This window comes from Onychomys torridus, chromosome 16, assembly GCF_903995425.1.
Source record: "Onychomys torridus chromosome 16, mOncTor1.1, whole genome shotgun sequence".
Lineage (NCBI taxonomy): Eukaryota > Metazoa > Chordata > Mammalia > Rodentia > Cricetidae > Onychomys > Onychomys torridus.
In genome coordinates this window covers 39,041,350-39,066,015 of record NC_050458.1, presented here as the reverse complement: position 1 = coordinate 39,066,015, position 24,666 = coordinate 39,041,350, and the positions used below count along the sequence as shown (strand labels likewise).

Here is a 24,666-nt window from a genome sequence, read left to right as displayed (position 1 = left end):
TCCAGGAGAGACCTGTGTGAGCTCCTTCTGCCCTCTTAGTGGGTTGTGTGGTCAGCACTTGCTCACTCCCATCAGTATATGGCAGCATACATGGAACTGCCTACCTTAGCTCACCTGAGATATGGTGTCCAAGGTTTCTTAGGGGAGATGGGTCATAAATGCAAGTCTGGCACTAGCATGGCTTACCATTTCAGAGAGCAGGTCTGGAATCCTGCTCTTTAAGGTTCTCAAGTAAACAGATATAACTTTTATTTATTTTTTAATTTAAATTTTGTGGGTTTTGACAAATGCAGAGTGCCACATACCTACATACTCACATGCTATTGAGTCCTACAAGATCATGCCATGGCTTTACAGAGTTCTTGCGGTCTGACCATTTATCCTCCCCTATCAGGCCTGGCCACTATCTCCCTGGCCTTGTCTTTTCCCCAATCCAATGGAATTGGAAGCACTATCTATAGCTTTTGCAAACTGGTTTCTTCACTTATCAATATACATTTGAGACTCTGCCATGCAGCCTCCTCCATTTTTTTTTTTTTAAACTCTCTCTCTCTCTCTTTTAAGACAGGGTTTTTCTGTGTATGTTTGGCTGTCCTGGAACTCACTCTGTAGATCAGGCTGGCCTTGAACTCACAGAGATCCACCTGGCTCTGCCTCCCCAGTGCTGGGATTAAAGGCATGTGCCACCATGCCCAGCTCTTTTTTTTTTTTTTTTTTTTTAAATTTTTGAGGTAAGGCCTCACTATTTAGCCCTGTGTGACTTAAAACTCATAGAGATTGGAGGATCTGCCGGCCTCTGTCTCTTAATGTTCCCTCCTAGTAGTTAGGCAAAGGCTCTAACCCTTTTTTGGGCAAAATAATCCTTTATGGACAGGAGAGATGGCTCAGGGGTTAAGAGCATTGACTGTTATTCTGAGGACCCAGGTTCAATTCCTGGCACAGACATGATGGCTTATAACTGTTACTTCATTTCTGGGGGATCTGAGACTCCTTTCTGGTTTCTGCAGGAACCAGGTATACAAATGGCTGGCGCGCGTGTGCGTGCACACACACACACACACACACACACACACATTCTCAGTCAATCCTTTAGTGCATCAGTCCTAGAAAAGCAAATTATTTCTTTTACTAAAGAGTTCAAGAAATCATTTTCTTTTTTGGTAGAGAATATGCCATAGCTATGTGTAGTATCATTTACTGTGAAATTAAAAAGTGAAGCTGTTGCCTATAGTGGTGCATATCTGTAGTCCATATATTCAGGAGGTTGAGGCAGTAGGATTGCTTAGGACCAGACTAGGCAACGCAATGATACTCCACCTCAAAATAAGCAAACACAAACTCCAGAATAAAACCCCCCAAAATGAAAAAAATTATGTATTTTTTTTATACAAGTGAGCATGATCTTGTGCTCTAAGTTTGTCTGTCATATTTGACACCTGTCCTAACATATCTTTTAGGGATTTGAATTAAGAATAGGTGTCATGCTGGGAAATGGCTCATTTTGGGGGGATTATAAAACATTTGCCATTACAATGTGATAATTCAGTAGGTAAAAATTATCTAGCATAAATGTAAAATGGAGACTGAGGAGGTTAAACAGTGACACATCAGCTCTACCTGTAGTAGATGCTGTTGAATTCATTTCATTGAACAGAGGTAGAGCTCATTGCAGTACGGGTGTATACTTGGCATCAAAGGACAGTTGCTAGACAGTTCAGCAGGAAGAATGTTACTTGCTGACAGGTTGGTTGGATAGGGAATGTGGGAGGAAGAGATGAGTCAAGGATTAGCCTGGGCATCTAGGTGGGGATTGGACACTGTAAACTGAGGTAATGAACTATAAAGGTTTATTACTTTTTTAAAGATAGATAGATCTCTATCTATCTATCTATCTATCTATCTATCTATCTATCTATCTATCTATCATGTATACAATGTTCTGCCTGCATGTATGCCTGCAGGGCAGAAGAGTGTACCAGATCTCATTACAGATGGTTGTGAGGAATTGAACTCAGGACCTCTGGAAGAGGCAGTCAGTGCTCTTAACCACTAAGCCATCTCTCCAGCCCCCAAAGGTGTATTATTTATTTATTTGAGACAGGATCTCACTATGTGGTTTTGGTGTAAACCGTAAAGATTTGGAAGGCAAGTTCAGTACTGATCTTTGAGATACCTGTTGGACATTCTGTCCATTCATCTTGGTTTTTTGTTTGTATGTGGTTTTTTTTTTTTTTTTTTGAGACAGTTTCTCTGTGTAGCTTTGGATTCTGTCTTGGAACTCACTCTGTAGACCAGGCTGGCCTCAAACTCACAGAGATCTTCCTGCCTCTGTCTCCGGAGTGCTAGGATTAAAGGCATGTGCCACCACTGCCCAGCCCTGTCCACTCATCTTTAATGATGCTGCACTTCTTTAAGGGGTCTAAGGATGATCTTTATAAATACAGAGTCAGTCCTTCAGGTTTAGTCAGAAAAACAGAAACTAACATAGACTGATTTTAAGTACAAGGAATTAGGCTTCCCTTGATAGAGGTGATAGGGCTGGGGAATTAGCACTTCCAGGAGTACCTGTGGGGTTAGTTGTGCTAGGCAGTTTCAACAATTACTGGTTGCTGTGGTTCCTGGGATATTTCTTAGAGGCTGCTGGGAATTCTTAGTAGAGGCTACATAAGGTCTTGGTTCTTTATTAATTTCCTTTCTACATACTGACTAACCTAAGAACAGAGTTTTCTTTCATCCTACCAATCTTGCAAGAGTTTCTCTGTTAGCTCTGACTGATTTGTAGAAAGTGGGAGTTTCTGGAATGTGGCTCCCACGTCTCGTTGCAAATGGTGGAGTATGGATGGATGTAGGTTGACAGTCAGACAATTGGGTATACAGGTTCAGAAGAGAAATCTGAGATGGTGTGAGCATGCAGATAGCATGTTAAGTGGGAATGCCACAAGGCAAGCAGAGGTGGGGTGGAAGGACAGAGCCTTGGGGAACTCTAGAACGACTTTGGGGGAAGAGGAGGGACTGCTTCAGGGATGAAAAGAAGCCCAGAGAAGATGAGAGGGTGATGCGTCTCCTAACAGATTGAGTAGTGTCCATTGGACTTAGCTATGCTGAGATCCTTGGTAGTCTTGAGGGAGAGTCCACATGGTTGGGCTGAAGAGATAATGGAAGAAAATTTGTGATGCTGAGCATATTGTGTGTGTGCTTACAATTAATTAATTCTCACATCTGCAGTAGCATAGGATTGACTTGTCTGAATCTTTCTTTGCCAGGGTTTTTTTTTTTTTTTAATTTTGTTAACATTTTATTTAATGATATTTCAAATATAACATGTTCAATAATTATAATTTATCTTTTCTATTTTATTATAGTCTTTTAAAAAATTTTAAATATATTTATTTATTAAATTTTTTCCATTTTACATACCAACCCCAGATCCCCTTCCCTCCCCTTCTCCCCCTCCACACCTCCCTAGTGCTCTACCCCCATCCACTCCTTCGAGTGGGTAAGGCCTCCCATGGTAGTCAACAAAGTCTGCCAGGGGAATTGAGTTGTTCTGGTTCTTCTTAGGCAGAGGACAGTTGTTTTGTATCTCCCATGTTTTGAATAGCTTGGTAGGAGGGTCTGAGTCTTGTTTACATCTGCTGATCTGGTGGTGGTTGTTTATATTCCAATCTTCTCTTACTCACTGCTGCTGCTTACTTTTCCATAAATGAAAACAGTGTTTTTAGTCATTCTGCCCTTCCTTTCCAGGAGAGCAAAAGGTGGAGCATGCTGACCTCTTCACTTGACCTGGAGCCCTTCACTTTGTAGACTGTTCCACTAACTTAGGTGTTGGTCTTCATTTTTAGGTGTTGGTCTTCATTTTTAGCTGGACCTTGATGTCCAAACGATCTGTGATGAGTTACCTCCCCAGTTGATACAGGAGGTCCTCTGGTTACTTGTTAAATTTGATCTTTAAGTGGACCCTTCTTTTTTTTTCTGGAGACAGGGTTTCTCTGTGTAGCTTTGCGCCTTTCCTGGAATTCACTCTGTAGACCAGGCTGGCCTCGAACTCACAGAGATCCACCTGGCTCTGCCTCCCGAGTGCTGGGATTACAGGTGTGCGCCACCACCGCCCGGCTATTTGGTGTCTTTCTGATATAGATGGAATCATCCTTGTCATATACCGTGACAGCAATTAGTTCTTCTGAATATGCTTGAAGAATGGCCTTATCTTGAAACATACTGTCCATTAATTACTTCAAATAAGATATTTCTTTTTGTTTTTTCTTTTAAGTACTTGGAATTGAACTTTGGGCTTTACTCCATTTACTTTTTATTTTGAGATAAAGTCTTGCTGAGTTGTTCAGGCTGGTCTTGAACTTACTGTGAACCCAGGCAGGCTTTGAACTTTTTTTATTTGTTTTTGGTTTTTTTTTGAGATGGGGTCTTATGTGGCCTATAAACTCACTATATACCCGGAGTTATGTATTGACTTCACCTCCCAAGTGCTAAGTCATTTGCTACCACACTTTGAACTTTAAATACTTCTGCCCCAGCCTCCCAAGTGACAGGGATTACTGGTATGTCCACCAGCCTGTCTGAGAGTGTTTCTTTAACACTTTAAGACTTTGACATAGTGGAAATCTTGTGGATGGGGCATTATCTGATGTGCAGAGTGGAACTGTGGTAGAGAGTGCTGGCTTTGGAAAGATTTTGCTTTGAAATTCAGATCAGAAAGCCAGATGTGGTGTAAACCTCTAATGTTAGCACTTAGCTGCGTGAGGAAGGATTGCTAATTTAAGGCTATCTTGGTCTACATAGTGGATTTAAAGCCCATTTGTGCTGTAAAGTGAGACTCAAAAAAGACAAAAAGGAATCAGGCCAAGCACTTCAGTCCTTGATGAAGGAAATGCTCCTAGATTTGAACCCTCTTTAAAGTGATTTTCTTCCTCTGTTATTTAGACATTTTCAGAATGCTTATAAATTGATAGATTGATTTCTTAGTTTGTGGATAGTCATAAGTAATTAAAAACTATTACTTTTAGGGCAGAATCTTTCTGGTATTGAGCAAGGGCAGCTCCTAATCTTGGTTGCTTCCACACCCTCAGTACTCTAAGGACTAGAAAGCGGTTTTTATGTCACTTGTCCTGCATATAGAATGAGCATCTTCTTGTTAATACTCACTCACTTTTCAGAAGTCAGTAAGTTCATAGCTTCTTTTCCTGGCTTAGGGTATTTATTTAGTCAGTGACTCAGTGCCAATTGCATGGCAGTCCCTGTACTAACGCTGGCATATGATGAATGACACACAGTATTCTGACCATGGCAAGTTCCCCAAAATTTTTGGCTAGGAACTAATTTTGAAGCATAAAGAACTTTTGGTTTGCCCAGGTGATTTTCATAACCATACCAACATTGATTTTGGGTGTGGGTTCAGATAGGGTTTCACAGTATGGCCCTGACTGGGCTGGAACTTTCTTTGTAGACCAGGCTGGCCTTGAACTTACAGAGATTCTGCTTCTGCCTTCTGAGTGCTGGGAGTGCAGGTTTGTGCCACCACTGCCCTACCATACTAGATCTGTTGCTTTTTTTTTTTTTTTTTTTTTTTTTCCTAAAGAATATAACCTCTGACCTGTCTAAGTGCAGAAGTTGGTAGACCAAGCTTAGACAGGAAGTCCATATGAAGTCATAGTTTGTTTTGAACAGTGGAGAACATCACATATTGGGGCAGAATTGAAAGAAGAGATGATGGGAACATGAGAAAAGAAGAGGTCTTCTGAATCTAGTTTAAAGTGCTTGGTGGTTAAAAGTCAAGAATTTTATACAGCTGACAAAACCAAAACTGATGTCAGGATTACCTGCTGCCCTAATTTCTTTTCTTTTTTGTTTTTTTTCCGAGACAGGGTTTCTCTGTGTAGCTTTGAGCCTTTCCTGGAATTCACTCTGTAGCTCAGGCTGGCCTTGAACTCACAGAGATGCGCCTGGCTCTGCCTCCCGAGTGCTGGGATTAAAGGCGTGCGCCACCACTGCCCAGCCTAATTTCATTTTTGTTGCTGTGATAAAATACCACAAGAAAAATGAGTCTGTTAAATATGTTAAAGATAGCCTCAGAAGCACGAACATTTGTTAGTGTCGCATTAAGATAGTTTGACCAAGAGGGAACAAGTTTGAATTCTCCTCTTCTTTCCCTGTCTTCCATCTGTCTGTAGTTTATGGTTTCTGGCCTTTTTGTACTCTTTTGTATGAGTTTGAATCTGTGCTGTACCTGAATGCTGTCTTGTGACTCTGTCCCTAATAAAGGGCTTTGCTGTCTCTTTTATTGAACAGCACAGAAAACATCACATGGGGAAAGAATGAGGGGTAGGTACTTCATAGAAATCTTTAACAGTTTTACAGGGATGAAACTTTATGGATTTCCAACAGATCCAGATAACAAGCAATGCTGTAAACATTGCTGCATATAGACTATATCCATGTTCCTTTCAGCATTAATGGTGGATATTTATTGTACAAGGCCACTTTGGACTTGTTTTGCTGTTTTTAGCAAATTGTTACTATAATACACACACATATGCACATGTATTACTTTGGGTCAGGGTCAAGGAACAGTACATAACTTAAAGTTAAATCTATGTTGTATTAGCTTATATTGTAAAATTGATTACAAGGGAAATCCAAGACAAGCAATGTTGGTTGTTACACTGTTCTCTTAAAGGCACATTAAACAAACAGGCTGAGTACACAGCAGGAGAGCAGTCTTAAGTGATCTCAAAGTATGTATTAGCTGGGTTGTGAGGTCCAGCAGAAGTTTCAATCTCTTAGAATGTAAGAGAGAGTTTCATAATACTGTATTACCACAAAAAGGCAACTTGGAGGAGGAAAGGTTTATTTTACTTCACATTCCAAGTTATAGTTCATCATAGCAAGGGAGTCCAGGTGACAGGAGCAGCTAGTCACATTGTTCAGAAATCAGAAGAAGAGAATTTCATGATGGCATGCTTACTACTCAGCTCACTGTTTCCACTCTTACACAGTCCAGGATCCAAACCTAGGGGATGGTGCCACCATGCCAACCTAATCAAGACAATTTCCCACAGACATACCCACAAGCCAGTTTGATCGAGATAAGCCTTTAATAAAATTGTCTTTCCAGTAGATCTAGATTATGTCAAATTGACAATAAATCACTACACCTACATAGAGATGACAAACTTTTCTGAAAGGAATTGGAAAAATAATTAAAACAACTAATTAACCATGCTTAAGGCCAAATGTATATGAATTTTGAGTTTAATCTTGTCAGCACGCCTTTCTCATTGGTAAACTTGGACAGTGTACAGCCTAAACTGTAGTTGGAGTTTTTCTGCCTGGCCCAGTCAGGACAAATCTCTCTTACCTGCCAGTCCCACAGTCGCTCAGACCCAAACAAGAAAGCACATGGAAACTTACATTGTTTACAAACTGTATGGCTGTGGCAGGCTTCTTGTTACTTACTTTTTCTATCTTAAATTAACCCATTTCTGCTTATCTATACTTTGCCACATGGCTTGTGGCTTACCAGTGTCTTTACATGTTGCTTCTCATGGCGGCGGCTGGCGGTGTCTCCCCAGCCTTCTACTTCCCAGAATTCTCTTTTCTCTTGTCCCGCCTATACTTCCTGCCTGGCCACTGGCCAATCAGAACTTTATTTACACAGAGCGATATCCACAGCACTAAACTACCTTACAATTTCATTTATTGAAGGGAATTCTAAGATAAAAGACATATATCAGTTTTTTTAAAACTACTTAATCTTTGACTCAGTCATGAATCAAATCCTTTAAACAATGTAATTTCAAAGCCATAAGAAGACATACATTCAAGATATTTAAGCACCTCTCCCCTGCTCTCTTTTCTCCCAGCCTTTATTTACCTATCCGTTGGGTTTGCATTTCTTTTTCTTAACAAACCCCAGCTTTGCTTCACAGTGACTGGTTCTGAATTATTCTCAGGGTTTCTGTTACCTGTGTTGAAGGAGCTCCTCAGGTTACACAACTAGCAGCATTGATTTGCATTTCCTTCTGCCACCAATAAAATGACTTAAGAAAGGATGTTACTGGTTAAGAAATAGTGAGTTTAGCCCTTAGCACCAAATAGTTTTCTTTTTCTTTTCTTTCTTTCTTTTTTTTTTTTTTTTTGAGCTGAGGATTGGACCCAGGGCCTTTGCTCTCTACCACTGAGCTAAATCCCCAACCCCCAAATGTTTTTCTAAGGGTTAATCCTACTTGCTGAATCCCAGCCAGATAGCTTATAACTTGTCAGTACATCATGACAATGTTGCTCATCTCTGTGAAGAGCTCTTCTGTCAATGGATTCTTTGTAAAGCTCAGCTTGCACTTTTTGAAAAAAGTGCATGGAGGAAAAAAGTAAAAAAAAAAAAAAAAAAAAAGCGGTGATGGTGTACACCTTTCATCTCAGCACTTGGGAGGCAGAAGCAGGTGGATCTCTGAGTTTGAGGCCATCTTGGTCTACAGAGTGAGTTCCAGGACAGCCAGGGATATTCAGAGAAACCCTGTCTTGGACACACACCCCCCTCCTCAAAAAAAAAAAAAAAAAAAAAAAGCATGGGTGTTTTGTCTGCTTGCATGTGCGTGGTGCCCACAGAGGCCAGAAGAGGATGTCAGATCTCACCCACCCATCCACCCACCCCTTCCTTGAACTGGAGTTATAGATGGTTGTGATCTACCATGTGGGTACTGGGTATTGAACTTGAGTCCTCAGGAAGAGCAGCCAGTACTCAGCCACCTCTCCATCTCATACTTGTTTTAACATAAATGTTAAAGCACAGAATAGCAGTGCTAAGAAATCAGTGCTTGCATCTCTAATTTTATCCATGTTTATCATGTGACCTTAGATAATTTACTAACTTGATTAATTTCCTTCTGTGTAAAATTAAAGTAGCATTAGTGAACTGAACATGCCAACTACTTGAACATGTGAGTGCTAACATGGTGGATATTAATTTGGTTATATGAATTAGTGAGTGATAGATGGTAGGAACGCTCTCTGAAGTGAATTATGCATTAGAATGAGAAGCTTGCAAAGCATGGTGGCAATAGCAAAAAGGTGTGTATGAGAAAAGAGTTTCTAGGACCCCAGCTATCTGCTTGCATCCCTCTTAAAATATACTCATTGAAAAAAGGGTAGGGACTCTTATTTTATAGATAGCTTTGGAGAGTTGAAAATGTATTTCATGGTGTAATAAGCCAAGTTTCAGTTTTTCATTATCCATCTGGAGCAAAAGAATGTAAGCATTTTAATTATACAGTTTAGAGACTATCTACTTTAGTCCCTGTTTGAATTAATTCATACTGACATTTTTTCCAGTTTCATAGTTAAAATATACTGGTTTATATTCTTAAATAAGATTGGATTAAGGAACAATTAGAACATAACATGTCTTAAGTTACCCCTGGCTAAAATAGCAGGCGTTCAATGGGCTTAGTGCTGCTAGAATAGAGTGCTCTTTCTGCATAATCTCTGTTTACACTACAAAATCAAGAAAATAATTATGGGGCTGGAGAGATGGCTCAGCAGTTAAGAGCACTGGCTGCTCTTCCAGAGGACCTGGGTTTGATTTCCAGCATCTATATGCAGCCTCACAACTGTCTGTAACTCCAGTTTCAAGGGATCTGACACCCTCTTCTGGCCTTCTTGGGCACAAGGCATGCATGTAGGGTACACACATGCATTCAGACAAAACATTGATACATATAAAATAAATAGATCTTTAAAAAAGATGAAAATAGACATAACAATTTAAGACACAAAGCCTATATATTGTTTACTTGCTATTCTGAGGTAGAAGTTAAATTGAAAGAGGCATAATAACGGTAAAGGAGCATAGTTTAGAGTATGCACAATGTTCTTGAGCTATATCTTTGATAGTAGGATTGGGAAAGATTGTGTTTTGTTACTAGTTTTTAAAAAGATTTACTTATGGGGATTGGGGATTTAGCTCAGTGGTAGAGCACTTGCCTAGCAAGTACAAGGCCCTGGGTTCGGTCCTCAGCTCTGAGAAAAAAAAAAGATTAACTTATGTTTTATGTGTATGCATGTTTTGTATATGTGTGTATACATGTATACCACTTGTATACAGTGTCTGTGGTAACCAAAACTGTAGTTACAGATGGTTGGTTATTGGCTGACATGTGGGTGCTGGGAATGGAACCTGGATCATCTGGAAGAACATGTTTTAATTACTGAGCCATCTCTTCAGCCCCTGATTATTAGACCTTTTAAAAAAAATTTTTAGGGGTTGGGGATTTAGCTCAGTGGTAGAGCCCTGGGTTCGATCCACCTGGCAGAGGCAGGTGGATCCTTATGAATTCAATACCAGCCTGGCCTACAGAATGAGTACACAAAGATATCCTGTATCATTTATTTTTTTAATGTTGATTGAGCTGCTTAAATTCTTTTTGAGAATTTCATTCATGCATGTATGTAATGCGTTTTGATCAAATCTATTCCCCATTCCATCCCCTCCAATTTATTCTCTTTCTCTCCTCCAATTTTTCCCTCGTAACTTATTGTGTGCTTTATTTATTTATTTTTCCTTTCCTGTCCTGGAACTCACTCTGTAGACCAAGCTGGCCTCCAATTCAGAGAGATCTGCCTGCCTCAGCCTCTCTAGTGCTGGGATTAAAGGTGTGTGCTTTTTTTTTTTAAAATAAAACAAACAAAAAACTTTATTAATCCATTTAATACTGCCTGTATGTGCATGGGTATAGGACCATCTACTGGAGCAGATAGCTTTTTTTTTTTTTTGAGCTGAGGATCGAACCCAGAGCCTTGCGCTTGCTAGGCAAGCACTCTACCACTAAGCTAAATCCACAACCCCCAAAGATTTGTTAATTTATTATGTATACATCATATGTGACTGCAGGCCAGAAGAGGGCGCCAGATCTTATTACAGATGGTTGTGAGCCACCATGTGGTTGCTGGGAATTGAACTCAGGACCTCTGGAAGAGCAGCCTGTGCTCTTAACCTCTGAGCCATCTCACCAGCCCAGCACATAGCTTTTAAGGGGCAGGCCAGAGGCAATGGACAGCTGCAGCAAAACAGTAAACATAGCTATAACTGTACTATTGCACACACGAACTCAGTGGTTGTGCCTGCGTGTACAAGATCATACACACCTAGTGTGGATGGTGGAGAGGCTCATGCAAGGAGCAACTTATGTCTTTGTTGCATAATGGCAGAGTCCTACCTCTAGGTTACTAAAAGTTTGTGTCTTTTTGTTTCTTTTAAGTTGCCCTACCTAGACTCCCTTCCTTGTGTTTGTCTCTATCTTCTGATTAGATGTCTTTTTCTTATATCTTTATTTCCTTGTGATGAATTCAGAACTTTGGAAGCTTTAAGCATGTGTGTGGGCCTTTGAGTATTTGCATCAGGATATTCTATACAGACCTTCTGTCAGGGAATCCGGTGTTGGTGTCTAGTCTTTCCTATTTGGCTAACAGTTTCCTTTCTTCCAGAATAAAGATTCTGCATGCTAGATTGGGTGTATTACGTGGTATGAAGCTGGAATTAGTGACTCAGTCTACTTCTGTGTGAAAGGTGCTCTGCCTTTTCCAGAGAGTGACTCTTGGTCTTCTCTCAGGTGGGGAGAGGGGATCATTTGGAGGCAGGCTTCTGGAGCTCTCTCTGTAGCATGGGCAGTCTTCACACCCCAAAATTCTCTGCAGCAAGGGCAGTCTTGATACCCCAAGGTCACTGCACTTCCTTCACTCTGCTATGGAAATGGAATTGGTGCCTTGTCTTATCAGTGGCTGGCAATGGTCTGCTAAGTCATTGGCTGTGCTTCCCATTTTAAAATTGTTTTGTCTTAAGCCGGGTGGTGGCGGCGCACAGCTCTAATCCTACCACTCAGGAGGCAGAGCCAGGCGGCTCTCTGTGAGTTCGAGGCCAGCCTGGTCTACAGAGGGAGCTCCAGGACAGGCGCCAAAACTATACAGAGAAACCCTGTCTTAACCCCCCCCCCCCAAAAAACCCCAACAACAAAAACCCTAAAATTGTCTGTCTGTTGTCCAGAATATTGTCTCTCCCCTGTATTTCTATTTGTTTTAATGTCTTGAAGCCTTTTTAGTTTATCAAAGTTTTCATTCCTTTTAATTCTTTTTGACCTGTGTTTGATTTTTGAGCTTTGTTGTATCTCTTTAGCCTAGTTTTAGTGGGAACAAGCAGGTTTTTTTTTTTTTTTTTTTCTCTTGGGACAGGGTTTCTCTGTAGCTTTGGAGGCTGTCCTGGAACTTGCTTTGTAGACCAGGCTGGCCTCGAACTCACAGAGATCCACCTGCCTCTGCCTCCCAAGCGCTGGGATTACAGGCAGGCGCCACCACTGCCCGGCAACAAGCAGGTTTCTATGTTGTTGTTTATATTGAACCTTGCCATTTTTTTTTCCAGCAGGTTATGCTGATTGATTACCTAATAGTTTTCAGTTACTCGTGTGTATCCTCTTAACCGGGTTCGGGTTTTACAGATAGCTTCCATGTGTTTGTCTGTAAATTCACTCATTGTCTAGCAGTTTACATGGTAGACATGAAGAGAACTGTAAGAAGGTGAGCATGGTGGGACTTTATCAGAGGAGTGAATTGGGAGGATGGTTAAGCTTAGTAACCCCAGCATTACTAGCTCTGTTACATAAAGAAGTAAATAGCAGTGAAATAGAGATGTTTATGTGTGTGTGCATCCTGTCTCTTCCAGGTCTTTGGACTACAATGAGAAGAAGAAAAGGATACTAGGAGTATTTTTAAAGTAGCTATTTGATTTCTTCCCGAAGTCACTGCTGCCTCTGAGCTGTGAGTATATGTCTCTGACTGTGTTTGTGCCTTGGTGCTGCTTTCTGCTTTGTCTTTCCCTTGTCCAGAGTTTCTGACATACAACATCAACAGCAGAATATAGCTGATTGCTAGGGTGTGTTGATTCTTTTTGGTTTACCGAGACAGGGTTTCTCTGTGTAGTTTTGGTGCCTGTCCTGGAACTTGCTCTGTAGCCCAGGCTGGCCTCAACTCACAGAGATCCGCCTGCCTCTGCCTCCCGAGAACTGGGATTAAAGGTGTGCATCACCACTGCCCAGCTTGTGTGTTGATTCTTTTTATGTGTCTAATATTATTCATAGATCAGTGCTTGGAAATTGCTCTGGACATTGTAAACACTCTGAATTATAGTTACTTACTGAATTCTTACAACCACCTTAGAGCAAGATGTGCTGTTCTCTGTTTCACATTTATATAAACTCATAATAGAGAAGTTAACAGTTTCCAAGTTTGTAAGTGTTGGTACTGGGAACTGTGGCTTTAGAAGAGTGTTCTTTACTGGTGTTTTACTTTCATGAATGCCGGCTTCAGATTTTGTCCTAGATTATTAATAATATCTTCCTACTTATTTGGGTCATAAGTTCTAAACCCCAAGTGGATACCTGAAATTGCAGATAGGACCAGACCACGTGTGTTATGTTTTTTCCTATACATACATACAGGCACATGTGGTCATGCCCATCTATTTAACATGGGTGCTGGGATCCAAACTCAGGTTCTTAACAAGCAATCTTTGCCTACTTACTAAGCCATTGCCCCAGCCCCACTTTTGAGTTATTTTTTTTCTACCTAAACCTAGTTTCTCATTGGACAAAGGGGATTATTACAGATTTTTCTCTTAGGACATTGGTATGAAGACACTGTGAGATACATGTAATATATGTTCAGTACTTGGTATCATTAACAGTTGTGTTAGTTAGGGCTACTGTTGCTGTGATGGAACACCAAAAGCAACTTGGGGAGGAAAGAGTTTATTTCACTTACTCTTCCTTATCACAGTTCATCATTGAGGGAAACCAGCATAGGAGCTCAAATTGGGCAGGAGTCTGGAGGCAGTGGCTGATCCAGAGACCATGGAGGGTTTCTGCTTACTGGCTTGCTCTTTCGGCTTGTTCAGCCTGCTTTCTTACAGAACCAGGACCACTAGCCTAGTGGTGGGTGGCACCCACCTACAATGGGCTGGACCCTCCCCCATTAATCATTGACCCTGACCATGATTTTGATAGTCTGTTGATAAAGAAATGTTGAAAAGTTTATGGGCTTAGTTGGAACTGGGCAATAAAGTGCCTCCTTAACCATTGCAGAACACTATTTGCCCCATATAACTATATGCACACTGTGCAAAAGCAAGGAGAAGGGAAAAAGCACATTCCTGCCCCTCTCTCAACCTGAATGTAAGAATCCTAGAAAATGCAGCCTGTCTACTTCTAGGGTCAGGAAATGAACCTTGTCCCCACTTTGAGCATTTGTTTTGCTTTTTGTACAAGGACGTGATGTGGTCCAGGCCAGCCTTAAACTCACTGAGACTTGCTCGCTTTCTTACTACTGTGACAAACCTGACAAGCAAGTCAAAAGGCAACTAAGAAACGCTGAGAGTGAGAGAGACCATCCTCTCCAGGGAGGAGCACGTCGATTGGTTACCCAGTCCCAAATGGTCAGCCCTCAAAACATGTACACACAAGAAACAGGCAGACTGAACAGGTTGCATTATATGTTTAGGAACACACACATAAACATCAAAGATTAAAGAAAAAGAGGCTGTGAATTTGAAAGAGAGCAAGGGGGGATACATGGGAAGGTTTGGAGGAAGGAAAGGAAACAGGGAAATGATGCAATTATATTATAATTTCAAAAAATAAAACAAATCTCTTAAAAAAAAAAAAAAAGCAACAACCCAGGCTGGAGAGATGGCTCAGGGGTTAAGAGCACAGGCTGCTCTTCCAGAGGTCCTGGGTTCAATTTCCAGCAACCACATGGTGGCTCACAACCATCTGTATTGAGATCTGGCGCCCTCTTCTGGCCTGCAGGGACACATGCAGACAGAACACTGTATACATAATAAATAAATTCATAAAATAAAAAAAGCAGCAGCCCAAGGAAAAGGGGCTTACTATGGCTCACAGTAAAGGTACAGTCATCATGGAATGGAAGGCATAATGGCAGGAATATGAGGCAGCTGGTCACAATGCATCTATACTCAAGATATGGACAACTGCTGAGTGTACTGATGCACACTTTTAATCTCAGTGCTCAGGAGATAGAGACAGGCAGAGCTCTGTGAGTTTAAAGACAGCTCAGGCCAGTCAGGAGTACATGGTGAGACCCTGTCTTTTACACACTCACTCACACACACACACACACACATACACACATACAAACACACAAACACATCATTATGTGTATAACATATCTGTCTGTCTGTCTATCTACTATGCGTGTGTGTGTGTGTGTGTGTGTGTGTGTGTGTGTGTGTGTATTCATATAATTTTATATATGTATAAAATGTTGGGAGTATAGCACATACCACCATGTTTGATGTTTACAAGTATTTGATGAAGCTACACTCTTCTGTCAGCAGAAACAAGGAACTGAGCTTTAGAGCTTTATAGACATGATAATACATTCAAAATGCATTCAAAATGGATATGCAAATTAGAAGAAACATTAGAAGCTTGGTAAATGACACTGTTCTCCTGTCTGTTAAAAGTGTGACTACCACCTATATATTTGAGTAAGTACAAAACTTAAGCTTTGATGAAAAAGACTAGAGAAGTTGGCGTGGCTGTAAAGAACTCTGGGAAAATTTTTTAACTCTACACTCAGTTTCTTATCTACAAAATGGGAACATAAAATCATCACCTTATTGGGCTGCTATATAGAATTAAGTAAAAGCTGGGGAAAAGCACTTTCTGTGCAACTATAAAAATGTGAGTTCAAATGCCAAGAAGACTCCATTTAAAAAGCTAGGTATGTGGCCTTTGAGAGATGGCTCAGTGGTTAAGTGTGATTACTGGGCTGGGTATGGTGGTGTATGCCTTTAATCCTAGGACAAGGGAGGCAGAGGCAGGAGGATCTCTGTGAATTTGAGGCCAACCTGGTCTACATAGTGACTTTTCTTTGGTCTGTCAGTGTCCTATCGTGATCAACTGATGTTTTTGTACATCTCAGAAATGTCATGCAAAAAGAAGTAAATTATAGATAAAAAAAACTCCCCCACCTGCTCTGGCATTAAGATTGACACATGGACAACAAGCACAGAATTCCTGTTATGGAACAGGGATTGAATTGCTGAAAGCAATGGCTAAAACAAAGAGCTGAATCCAAGAGTCTCTGAAAACTCTTGGTGGGCAGCATAGAAGCCTCCTATTTCTGCCTGGGCATTTCAGCACTATCCAACTTCTGATCCAAGTACATGCATTTCAAATAGCATACAAGTGATTTCCTAAGACCAAATCATACTATCCTTTCCTATTTATTTTAATTTTTTAAAATGTGTATTTTATGTGATGGAGGTGTTCTGCCTATATGTATATATGTGTACTACATGCATGCAGTACCCACAGAAGCCAGAAAAAGGTGTCAGATCCCGTTGAAAAGGGGTTATGAATGGTTGAGAGCTGGGAATAGAGTCTGGATCCTCTGAAAGAGTAGCCAGTGCTTAACCATTGAGCCATCTGTCTAACCCCTCCTTCCCTATTTTTAAGTCTCTTAGGAAAAAAAGGCCAAAGAGCACAGAGTGCTGCTCACTTAAGATTTTAGAGTGACACAGGATAAAGGGTATTCTCAAAGATAGCTGGAATCCACACACACTATCAGCTTTAGCATGTGCCACCTACTCATTCTTTGGAAAGCAGCTTTCTCAACCTGATCTGCCTCACACACAGTGGTCATACCATGCACTTTATATATTGGGCTTCATGCATAGCACCTAGCAGACACATGGAATGACTGCATGCCTGAGTAGTGGGCATACCCAGATCATAAGTCTCTCTCACATTCAGCTCTACCCCTTTTCTCTTGCCCACACACAAGCTACCAACCAATTCTGTTGTCTTGACATTCTAGGTCCACTTCTTTGATTGCTAGTGCCCTATCCTATGTCACCTCTGCTACACACCTGATTCCCTCCATAGCATCTCAGTGAATGTATCTTGTCCTGAGCTCTGAGTCAGTCAGACTCCCTCAACAAGAATGATTCAGCCCACCTAACGTTGTACATTCTGTCTGCATTGCTGTTCATTCAACTGCAGTGTTCTTTCTCCCATGAATCTACGTGGCTAAAACATCATCTCTGCCACATCTGGCTCATATCTTATTTAGCATTGAGGATTATTGTGACCATCCTATATAGACCTCAAACCCTAACTACAAACTATGGCATAATTTCCTTCACTCTCCTCACTTTCCCGTATATAACATGGAGTACTCCTTAGGGTCACAGCTCATCAGCTGCTTTACCACTCTGTTCAAGACATTCCTGTTTTGTTTCTTGATGTCTCTTCTTAAAGCAATTAAAAGTATCGTACGGCTGGCATTTAATATGAACTCAGCAAACATTTCCTGAACTTAACTGCACCATTAACAGCACCAGCTCTTATTGTCCCTACAATCAATCAGCCTAGAAAGAGTCCATCCCATGACTCAATGCATCTTCAAGGCCTCCTTCCAGATTCTATATGGGCTGCTGAGAGTTACCACTAGACAGAAATATTACTACCTTAAAAACAGGCGTATTCTAGTTTAATTCTCACCAATTGCAACTGAGCCCATCATTCCAGGACCAACTTTTCTATGCTGCAAAGTTTTTCCTTTCCTCAACCACAAACCTCTTGCTACCAGCACATCTACAACTCTTGGCAGTACCTTCTCCCACACTCCAGTGACAACCACATGCCCTGCTTCAGAGAAATGCAAGTCTGTACCTAAAAACTACCTCAGCTGTCCCCCCCCATTCCTGCTACAAAGATAGCAGAGACTCAACAAACATCGGTGGAACAAATGGGAAACTAACAAACAGGAAAGTAAAATGTTTTGTATAAAGTCCCACAGTCAGTAGTGGTAACACCAAAGTTTGACCTCAAGCCCATGACTCTAAAACTGACTTTCTCCTTAGCCACAGACACCCTACCACTAATCCTCACATGACAAACCAACATACCCCAACCTCCACAACCCTCACCACAAGTCAACACAACTCATCTCTTTAAATCCCTTCATAACATCGGAATATGCAACATCCAAAGCTGTCAGTAGCTTTATGCTCTAGATATAGATTTAGATCTACTCTGACTTCTTACAGCACAGAAATAAAAAGAAAGTATATTAGTAATAATAAGGAAGAATCACCCATTGTGAAAAGACGAGAATCCTACAAAAATCTAGCTACTAAAAAAGACATCAGGCTGGTAAGATGGCTCAATAGATAAAATAGATCATGTGTTTCACACACACATGATGACTCAAGTTCAATCTCTGGAACACATAGTGGAAGGAGAGAACTCATACATACATAGACCCAGACCCATAGACACAGACAGACAGACAGACATATACACACATACACACACAAACACACAAATCAGTAAATGTAATAAATAATGACTTATAGCCCAGCTCACAAGCAGCACTGCTCCTGTTTTGAAGCCAATGCAAAGTTATATTTGCATATTCTCATTCATATTCATATTCATATATTTTCTCTCTCACGCACACACACACACATCATCATCATCATCATCATCATTGTCGTCATCATCGTCGTCACCTAACAAAAGAAAACTTACTTTGTTACAAGAATTTAAAAACTCTTCATCCCTTGCTGGGCAGTGGTGGTACATACTTTTAATTCCAGCACTTGGGAGGCAGAGGTAGGAGGATCTCGCATTCTAAGCCAGCCCAGTCTAAATAGCAAGTTCTAGGCCAGTCCGGGATTCATAATGAGACCTTGTCTCAACAAAACAACACCAATATGTCTGGAGCCAGTGAGATGGTTTAGCATGTTAGGGTACTAGTTACTAAGGATAATAAGGATAAATAGAAATGACAGAAGACTCCTCCCCTTAACCACAGAGCAAGGGGAACTGGGAAAAAAGAAGCGAGAGTGCAGACCTTTATACCTCAGCTAGGAAGGTGAAACTGCATGAAATAATTTCTCTAATACCAAGAAATGGAACAGACTTGAGGAGGAAAGTGAACTAATCCTCACGTAAAAATGGAAGAGGCAGGGAAAGAAACTCTCTCCAATATCAAATTTAATAAACTATCAATAATTTGGACTCCATGAATTAAAAACAAATGTCTGGGGAGGCAAGATGGTTCAGTGGGTAATGGCACATGTTGCCAAGTCTGATGATCTGAGTTTGATCCTCAAGACCCACATGAAAAGGAGAGGACCAGGCCGGGCAATGGTGGTGCACACCTTAAATCCCAGCACTTGGAAGACTGAGGCAGGAAAATCTCTTGAGTTTGAGGCCAGGGTAAGTTGTAAGACAGCCAAGACTACACAGAAACCCTGTCTGGAAAAACCAAAAACAGAAAAAAGAAAAGGAAAGAACAGACTTGGACAAGTTGTCCTCTGACCTCCACATGCACACCCCCACACATATACATACATAAAATGAATGTAAAATTTTTAAAAAAAAATAAAACCAAAGAGCCGGGCAGTGGTGGCACATGCCTTTAATCCCAGCAGTTGGGAGGCAGAGGCAGGTGGATCTCTGTGAGTTTGAGGCCAACCTGGTCAACCAGAACTGTTACACAGAGAAACCCTTTCTCGAATAATCCCAAAAATAAACCACACACACACACACACACACACACACACACACACACACACACAAAACCAAATTTTTACTGATACCAACACTGGAAGAGAGATTAGGAATCTCTTATCAGCACACCTATTCTTGGCTTACTACCAGATCTAGCAGCAAAATAATATAATTGCAAGTCTACAAATCTCCGAAATGTGAAATAGAAACAAAGCCTCACAAGTTTAATAATTTATAAGTCATGTGATTTCTCTCAGGGTCAGTCATACTGTTTTTACTGGGGAAAATACCATCTGGAATACTTGCTGTTGGGGTTAGTTTTATGTTAACTTGACACAAGGTAAAGTCATCTGAGAGGAGGGACCTCAACTGAGAATTTTCTTCCATAAGATAAGATTGCAAACAGGCAAGCCTGTAGGGCGTATTCTCTCTCCCCTCCCTCCCCCTCCCCCATTTCTGTCATTCTCATTGAGACAAGGTCTCACTATATAGACCAGACTGGCCTTAGGCTCACAGAGATCTGCCTGCTTCTGGCTCCCAAGTGTTCTGGTACAGCCCTACAGTAGAAATAACTTAGCAGTGTCAAGCAGTTAACTGTTAATGGCAGACAACAGAAGGGGTGAAATATAAGGGACACCATTGGGTGATGATGGTTCTGTTTAAGACTGATCTGGAAAAAAAAAAAAGACTGATCTGTTGGAGAGATGGCTCAGAGGTTAAGAGCACTGGCAGCTCTTCCAGAACCTTCAGTTCCCAGTAACCACATGGTGGCTTACAACCATCTATAATGGGATCTGATTATGAAGACAGACCATTCATATACATAAATTATGTAAATAAATCTGACTGAGCCATAAGAGCAGATCAGTGACTGTCAGGTACTGAGGGGAACCTGTAAAAAAGGTTGTGAAGGCAGCAGTACTTAGGGTGAGAGAGGAACCTGTGTCTTCAGTGTGCTGCTCCTCAGCACTGGTGTTTGTCAGAAACCATGGAACTGATCTACCAGAGAAGCAAGGCTTTAAAAAAGGAAACAGTGGTTGGGTGTGATGGTATACATTATAATCCCAGAATCTGGGGAGCTGAGGCAGGAGGATCATTGAGAGTTTGGTATCAGCCTGGACTGTATACAAGACAGTCTCAGAAAACAATACCCTACTTAGATTTAATTGTGTACTTGACACATCTTAGAGCCATCTGAGGGGAAATCCTTGCTTGAGGAATTGCCTTGGTCAGATTGGGCAGTGACCAAATCCATGGGGGATTGTTTTGATTAGGAGGAGGGCCCAGTGTTATCATCCCTAAAAGATCCTGGTTGTCTAAGAAAGCTAATGAGATGGCTTGTGGGTCCAGGCGTCTGCCACCAAGGCTGACAACCTGAGTTTAATCTCTTAGACTCACATAGTAGAAGAGAACACACTCTTCTTAATAAGTTGTCTTATCTCTGTTGTCTCACGGTACTGTGCTCACCTCTGAAAATACTCATCCATACTTATAGGCACACACAAAATAAATAGATAAATAAATGTCTGTTTTTAAAAAAGGCTAGCTTACTATCAGTAAGCACTATTCCACAATAATTGCCTCCTCCTGTGACATACTGTGACCTGAAAGAGTGAGTCAAATAACCCCTTTCTCTCTTAAGTTGCTTTTGATCAGAGTGTTTCATCATAGCAACAAAATGCAGTTAGAACAAAATCAAAAGAAAACACAAAAGGGAGAATGTTAGTTGTTTATGTATTTATTTACTTACTTATTTTTTCTTTTTCAGAGGTGAGTACTGAAATCAGGGCCTTGCACTTGTATTTTGTTTTTTTATCAAGACAGGGTTTCTCGCCGGATGGTGGTGGCCCACGCCTTTAATCCCAGCACTTGGGAGGCAGAGGCAGGTGGATCTCTGTGAGTTCAAGGCCAGCCTGGATTACAGAGTGCGTTCCAGGAAAGGCGCAAAGCTACACAGAGAAACTGTCTCTAAAAAACAAAAAACAAACAAACAAACAAATAAATAAATAAAATAAAAATAAGACAGGGTTTCTCTGTAGCTTTGGAGCCTGTCCTGGAACTCGGATCTGTAGATCAGGCTGGCCTCAAACTCACAGACATTTGCCTGCCTGGCTTGGAGAATGTTATTTATTAAACACAAGTCACATATTCTGTGGATATTGACTTGTGAACAGAGTTGTTTGAACTCGGTTTTTCTTTCTAGTTGAATCAAAATAGACTTTTTCTTGTATTATTTGCATAGGACAATTTTCAGCATAGACATGCTTTCTGAAAATAAGTAATTTCGGAGTGCTTCTTTGGTTTGTGTAATCTGATTCCTTCTGACCGAAAGGCATATCTCCAGGTATAAGAAAATGATGGGGTTGGGGATTTAGCTCAGTGGTAGATCGCTTGCTAGGCAAGGCCCTGGGTTCGGTCCTCAGCTCAAAAAAAAAAAAAAAAGAAAAAAGAAAATGATGAATATATTATGGAGGCTGTGCTTTAATTAGCACAGGTTTGGGTATTTTAGAAGTTGAATTTTATTAGGATTCTCCCATGTTGTTTAAGCTGTGATAGCTCTGGAGATGTTTTGCTAGCTTTAATAAAATATTCTTTCTGATATTCATGTGATAAATATAATCAAACAATCTTCAGTTCTTTTATCAGCTATTGTAATAGAGCACAATTATCTTTAAGTTGCTACAAGTGAGAAAATGCACAGCAAGAAGTAAACCTTCCTGAGCCTAAGAATTAATTACAGGTGCACATTTAACTAATTACTTTCCCTTCTTTTCTTTCTGTCAGAGACAGATCCCTCCCTTTCTCCCTTCCTTTTTTCCTCCCTTCCTTTCTTTCGGGTGGGGGATGGTTTCTCTGTGTAGTTACTTTGGCTGTCCTCGAACTTGCTTTGGAGGTTAGGCTGGCCTTGAACTCATAGGTTCTTACAGTGTAGATCAGGCTATCTGTGAATTCAGTTTTGCCTGCCTCTGCTTCACAAATGCTGGGCAGTCTGTCACAATGCTAGGGATGAATTGAATTTCTTAAAAATATTCATGAAAGTTTATTGATTTTTTTTTTTTTCCTTTTGGTAGTTTTTGGTACTCCATTGAGCAGCTATGTAGCATTTTCCCCTCATAAAATGTTCCTTTAAAAGCCACAGCAATGAGTGGGAGAGGAATTAGAAAATACGTGTGTAACCTATGTTTGTTTGAATCAGTTCTTTATTTGACTTTTGGAAATCAGGTCATTCTTAAATGTTGCGCCTTCATTACCAGCCTGTGGCAGCACTGTAATGTGTGGCGTGGTGAGAAGAGTCATCCAGACAATGAGGCACATTGGAATTGGACTCCTTAGTGTGGGTCTACTTCCACAGTGCACTTGCTTCTCTGTGTGCAGCCTGCCTTATATCTCTAGCTGGCTGTGTGCTGATGTAGCCATAGTGTAGTATAGTTATATAATGATGTATAGTAAGTTGGTACTTGCCGATAGCCTCTCAGACAGTTGGTATTTGGGAATAGAAGGTGATGACAATTTGATCCTGCTTTACATGGTGTATTGTCTCATTATATCAAGCATTTCCCCTGGAGATGGCAGCATTAATTTTAGTTTTGGAAGCTTAAGGCATGTTGTGTATCTGAAGACACTGGCAGTTGCTTCAGCCAGGTGGCAGTCACACTGCAGTTGTCATTGCCTGCAGCTGCAGTGTGGAATGACCACACATACTACATTGATTCCAATTGGACTTAGTGTGTGACTGGTGTATTGCCTGCAGTGAGTTAATCACCATTTAAAGTGTCTTCCAACATGGTGCATTATGACCTCTTTTCATTGAACAATTAGCATCAATGAAGAGTGGTACTAAAATAAAGATGCACTAGTAGCTGGGTGTGGTGGTACACTCCTGTGATTCCAATAGTGAGAGATGGAGGCTAGAGAATTAATACTTTGAGGCCAGCCTGGGTTACATGAGACCCTGTCTTAGTGTTCCAACACACTTTATAGAGAAGAAAGGAAAAAGAGGTAGAATATAAATGTAAAAAAAAAAAAATTAGTTCTTATGTTAGAAAAGAATTTTAGCAGACCTTACATAAAATGTATTAAAATACACCATAGAATGCTTGCCTAACACGTGAGATCTGGGGTTGATCATAGCACTACAAAACAGATACCAACCTCACTTTTAGTTTTTCTGCCTTCAGGATCCTCTCTGTGAAGACCTGGGTTAAATACCAAGCTTCATAGTCTGTGCCTTTCCCTCAGTGTCTTTTCATTCCTTTTTGCTGTGATAATATATGCTAACTAAAGCAGTTGGGTGGAGAAAGGGTTTATTTGTCTTACAATTCCACCATTGGGCAAGGAATAGGAAGTGGTTAGTCACTTACATTGGAGAGCACTGAACTAATGTGTGTATGTTAGTGCCCAACTCATTTTTACAGCGTTTAGAATCCCTTGCCTAGGAATGGTGTTGCTCACAGTGGGGATCTTCCCACCACAATTAAATAATAAAGATACTACCCCTTAGACGTGTCCTCAGGCCTGCACAAACCTAGACAGTCCCTCTGGTCATTAAGACTGCCTTCCAAGGTCTAAAAGCTGGTAACAGGAACCCTTTCAGTTGCTTGCCTACCCTGTTTTGTTTTGTTATTTAATTTATTTTACAGTTTAAGACAGGACCTCCCTATGTAGCCTGGCTGGCCTGGAACTCCCTAGGTAGACCAGGCTGGCCTCAAAATGACAATGATCCTCTGGTCTCTTACCTCCTAAACCCCCGGGATTATAAGATGTGCCATTAAGCCTGACTCTGGAAGTTTTTATTTTGAAAACTTTGTTTTTTTCATTTGTTACAGGAGACTTGGGAAGTGAAATAGTAATAATGTCTCACCAGCCATTAATGTTTTGTCATCTAAGCTCACACACTCCTTCTCCCCTCCATGTAGATATGCATTTACATATTATATAGATTTGTGTTAAGTAGTTATTTATTTTTAAAAATATTTATTATGTATACAATGTTCTGCCTACATGCATGCTTGTAGGCCAGAAGAGGGCACCAGATCTCATTACAGATGGTTGTGAGCCACCA

The 24,666-nt window shown here is 40.8% G+C and overlaps 1 protein-coding gene across 3 annotated transcripts in view; it reads left to right on the top strand.

Moving 5' to 3' along the window:
- Positions 1 to 24,666, top strand: part of Ptk2 (protein tyrosine kinase 2) — a 225,119-nt gene that overhangs the window by 17,784 nt on the left and 182,669 nt on the right. For all 3 annotated transcript variants that reach the window (XM_036208358.1, XM_036208351.1, XM_036208359.1), the window contains exon 2: positions 12,722 to 12,816. The gene's annotated coding sequence lies outside the window, so the exon portion shown is untranslated. The remainder of the gene's footprint in view (positions 1 to 12,721; positions 12,817 to 24,666) is intronic.